Genomic DNA, 5326 nt, shown 5'->3' with positions numbered 1-5326 from the left:
ACCGTGCCCGGCCTTGTTTTGTTTTTAATGTCACTTAATTTGGGAGTTTCTCGAGGGTAGAGATCTTTTATTCCTCATCCTGCTATTTCTCAGCACCCCGGTGGGCCTTGCCACAGTAGATCTGGTAGACATTTCTTGCAGTCAGGCAGAGTGTCTCATTGCACAGGGTGAGCAGAGGCTTTGGTGAGGCACATGGTAGGGAAGCAAGACATGCTGAGAACGTGGGTCCAGGGAGATTATCTGCAAATGATCTGCCAACCGATCCTCCCCTCCCTGTGCAAGACACAGCTCCTTCTGCCAGGTTTTTCGGGAGGGTTTATGGCCCCTCCCCTTAAGTCTGAGCTCGGCCCGTGACTGACCCTGACCAGCAGAATGCAGTAGAAGCGACATCCCACGAGGCACATCAGCCTCCAGTCTCACCCCCCTGGAGCCCAGCAGCCATGCTATGAGGAAGCCCAGACTACTCCCTGGAGGGAGGGGCCATGCGGGATGAGACACCATGTGGAGGAAGAGGCCGATGGCAGCTGCATGAGTGACACCAGTCAACACCGGGGGAACTGAAGACCCACCCAATAGCCTACCAAATCGTGAGGAATAACACGGTGATGTTTTACGCCCCTGAGTTTGGGGGCTGTTTGTTATGCAGCTGTTGCCGACCGAGGGGAAGCTCCGTCTGAGTGTCTGAGGGTGAGAGGGGGTAACAGGAATGAGACACCCGCGGGGAATGCCACCGGGCGCCGGCTGCGTAACCGTTCCCACAGCAGCCCTCCTCCCCAGCTGTCAGAGGCTCAGAGAGTTACAGCCCTTCTTCTAAAGACACTCAGCAAATGAGGACAGAGACACAATTCAGCTCAGGTCTTTTCGACTCCAAATTCTGAATTCTTAACCACGGCAGCATGCTGGAGGCACGCAGGGGCGAGGGGCACTGGCTCAGTGCCGGACTCCAGGTTTCGCGGGGACAGGCCCCTCCGAGGAGGCTGAGGTGAGCTGGCTGGGCCTGTGTTCGCTGTGGAGCCAGCAGGCGGGGCGCATGGCTGGTTGCGGACGACGCTCCAGCTCCGAGGCTGGAGGGAGGCTTGGCCCTTGAAGCCGGACGGGGTCCGTGTGAGCGGCTCTGGCGCTGCCTGCTGGTCTGTGTGCCTGGGCCAGTGCTTCGATGGCTGGCGCCACGCTCGGGTTCGCAGCCTCGTGTGCTCCTCCACTTCCCTCCCTCACAGTGGGACGGTGATGTGCCAGAGCTTTCTGGGGTCTGGACGACTGGAAATGCTCTCCTAACCACAGTGGTGCAACACAGCATCTGAAAGCCAGGTGGCGGTAGGTGAAGGTCCTGGAGGCTTAGTTTACTAATCTGTAAAATGGGGTCATAATAGACCCTAACTCACAAAATCACGATGAGGAGGCCGCGGCACACAGAAGGTGGGTGTCAGCACACGAGGTCCTCCGCAAGTGTGCCTTCTCTCTCCCAGCCCTTCTTTACTTTCCAGCTGTCACCACCTCCCTGTGTGACATGGACAAGTCACTAAACCTGTCTGTGTTTTTTAGTTTTCTCTCCTGAAAGTGCTCAAGAAATGGTAACTCTGATTTATGGAGGATGAAGAAGCCTGATGACGTCCACCCCCGCAGTGGAGTGTTTAAAGGAGCCCTTCTAGCTTCCCTTGTGAGGCGGGGGCTGCGCATGGTCACATTCCTTCCTAAGTCTCAAGTTTCCCTCTCCCTTCATTTTTTCCTTCGTTTGTTTAACAGCCTCCCATTAGGCACCTATTCCGTGCCATAGACTGTGAGCGAGATGCGGGGAAATTGCAAATGCCAATAACCGAGTGGCTCTGTTTGGAGCAGCCCCTAGTCTTCCTGGGGACACAGGTCTGCATAGAAATGAAGGCAATGACAACCACTAGCAAGGCTGGGACTGTGACGGAGGGGGCTGGAGGGTCGGTGGTGCAGAGCCAGGAACCCAGGGGTCATCCTGGGCTATCATAGCAGTGGGGCTGGGGAAGAAGGAACCAGAGCAAAGGGAGGAGGAAGAGGAGAGAGCGTAAAAGGAGGTAACTTTCTAGATGAGTTGGAAAAAAAAAGACCTGAATTGGAGCAATGGCAGAGTTTTTGTATTCTGTTATTGCAAAGGAGTCCATATCTAGCCACAGTGCAGTTTTAAAAAGAAAAATCACCGGTAAAGAAGTCCACTTATAAGCATTATACGAACACATTACCTTTCAATGTAACAAAAGACAGTGATCATAATTTGGAAAATATAAAATTATATATACATAAAATTTCTACTGGGCCACCAGCGGTGGTTGAAATTCCCCCTCTGACTCAGTTGAGGGATCTGAAGAGATTTCTCTGCCCACAGCAGAGCTGCAAGTATCCTAATATTTATTTATTTTTATCTGTGTCTTCCTCCTCCTGGTTCGGATAAGGTATCCTAATATTTAAAAGGAAAAAAAACACAACACAACAAAACACAGACCCACACTTGCTCACTGGTTCATGCCCACTCTCCCCAGCTTTGCTCCGCTGGTTCTGTTTATTCCACACTTTATTTAATATTCCAGCTCTGGTTCCAGTTGCTGTTTCCTTTACAGTAACTTTGATTACATATTAATAAAAATGTCTCCTTCAAGGTCCCCCAGACTTCCTGGGAAATCCCAGGAGCTGGCCTTGGCCGACAGCCTGGGACCACAGACAACCACCCCCACGGCTGGCCCAGCACGTCGGGCCTGCCCTGCCTGAGAAAGGCTCAGACTCCCCAGACTGGCACCGCTGGGTTCCCACCACGGCTAGACCACCCATGTCATTAGTGACCTTGCCTAAGGTCCCTTAACTTTTAACCACAATTTCCTTATCCAAAAAGTGGGAACAATGATAAGTCTCTCACAACTATTAAGTCATCTCCTTTAAAGTGCTTAGCAGCATGCCTGCCCCAGGAGCGGTGCTGGTAAACAGAAGCTGTCATTATTCTCACTGTTGTCCTCCCAGAGAGAAGTGCAGAAAGAAGGATTTCCTGACCCTGGGACACAGTTCAGATGCAGCCCAATCCGCAGGTTTTTCAGGGCAAGTGAAGCATCCACTTCTACTTAACTCCCAGGGACCCAGCAGCCCCCACTGTTCCTAAAGGACGTCACACACCCCTTCCAGATCTGCCATATGAGCAGAGCACCTGTTGATTTGACTTTTTTCCCTGTTACCTTAACATTTCCCGATCTGTCTTCCCAGAGCACTCAAGGCCTTCCAAGTGTCTCATACTCTTATGTCCTCTGTTGTAAGATGATGGAAATGGTAATTTCCTGATTCTTAGTGAGTCCCAGCGTTCCCTATGTCCCAGCCAATGAAGTCAAGGGCCAGCCACTCCTTATTCCTCCATTCAACAAACCAACCGATATTTGTTGAGCACCTGCTATTTACCAGGCACCGCACTTGGTGCTAAGGTTAGTGCAGGGAACCACATGGACAAATCCTCGTCCTCCTGAATCTTAGACCAACGTCTCCCTTGTGCCAGACTTAAGCCCTGAGGGGATTAGCATCAAATAAGGCGGACACGGCCATTCTGCCTCTCATGGCTCTATCTTCCCCCAATCCCCACACTTTGGTGAAGGCCGTGAGACGCAGTAGAAAAGATGAAGATCTGCACTGCTCAACGCAGTAGCCACTGGCCACGTGCTGCTCCCGGGCACCTGACACCTGCCGCTTTTCATCGTCACATAGTGAGTGCCTACTTTGTGCCAAGCCCCCTTCTCTGCTTGAGGATCCCAACTGGAGGGAGACCATAGTTATCGCTGCACAATTTTCACAGGTGGCAATTTTGAGGCACTGAAAGGCTGGCTCTGCTAGTTGGAGGCTGAACCAGAACTAAAACCTTAGGATAGGTGTTTGTGTTTTATTGACTATAGTAGACCTGTCTGCCTGGTTCAACACAGTGGCCCACAGAGCCCGGCATGGCCAGTGCGAAAGAGCAGATGCTCAGCGAATGAATGGATGAACTTCGATTCCCAGGGATCCCCTCTAGGCTGAGCACTTTACAGGATGGTGACAGAGGGAGGAAGTGGCTGAGCTGGGTTTGAAGTCAGGTCTCTCCCCACCCTCCCAAGATCCCAGCTCATTTAACACTTAGCTGGCTGCGCTGCCTCCAGCAAGTCTCCAAGGTGGTACTAGTTTCTTATCGCTGCTGTAACAAATGATCACAAATGTTGTGGTTTACTAGAACTTTATTATCTTACAGTTCTGGCGGTCAGAAGGGTTACTGGGCCAGCAAGCTCATCTTCTTCTGGAGGCCTTAGAGGAGAATCCATTCTTTGCCATTTGCAGCTTTTAGAGCCTGCTTGCATTTCTTGGCTGGAGGTTCTGCATCATTCCTTTGCGGATCAAAATGATGACCTCTGCTGGGCGTGGTGGCTCACGCCTATAATCCCAGTGACTCCTGGGAGGCTGAGGCGGGAGAATGGATGGCTTCAACCCAGGAGTTTGAGGCTGCCATGAGCTATCATCGCACCACTGCAGTCCGCCTGGGCAACAGAGCAAGACCATGTCTCTCTCTAAAAAAAAAAAAAAACAAAAAAAAAACTTCTGCTTCATCTTCATCAGTCGCATCTTCTCTGACTCTGACCCTCCTGTCTCCCTCTCATAAGGACCTTGTGATTCCACTGGGCCCACCCAGATAATCCAGGATCATCTCATATAAGATCCTTAATTTAATCACATCTGCAAAGTCCTTTTGCCATGGGATTAGGACTTGGACATCTTTGGGGGAGCATTATGCTGCCTATACGATGTCTGCTTTTCTTCTCCGTCAAATGGTAATCACAGTGAGATCCATACTGTGGGCATGTTGTGAGGATACATGAGTGATTTCACAGATGATGTTTAGCACGGTGGCTGGCCCATGGTGAGTACCTGATAAACCACACTGTTTCTGCTCAGCCTCCTCCTACCACATTTGTTAGTTTCTGTGTGGTAAGAATGGGACAGGTTTGATGGCCTTCCTGAAGATGGTTTTAAGGTCAAGGGACAAGACAGAGAATGAAGATTAGGATTACATCCTCCCTCTTTTGTGGAGATAGTTAAAGAATGACAATATTGGCAGAAAGGTAGTGCAAGTTTGATTTTTTTTTTTTAAGAGACAGGGTCTTGCTCTGTTGCCCAGACTGGTGTGCAGTGGCCCAATCATAGCTCACTGTAACCTTGAACTCCTGGGCTCAAGGGTCCTGAGTAGCTAGGACTACAGGCATGCCACCATGCCTGGCTAACATTTTTTATTTTTTGTGGAGATAGGCTCTCGCTATGTTGCTCAGGCTGGTCTCAAAATCCTGACCTCAAGTGATTTGCCCACCTT

The sequence above is a fragment of the Propithecus coquereli genome, unplaced genomic scaffold (genome assembly GCF_000956105.1).
Source record: "Propithecus coquereli isolate 6110/MARCELLA unplaced genomic scaffold, Pcoq_1.0 Scaffold142, whole genome shotgun sequence".
In the NCBI taxonomy this organism is placed as follows: domain Eukaryota; kingdom Metazoa; phylum Chordata; class Mammalia; order Primates; family Indriidae; genus Propithecus; species Propithecus coquereli.
This window is presented reverse-complemented; position numbering follows the sequence as displayed.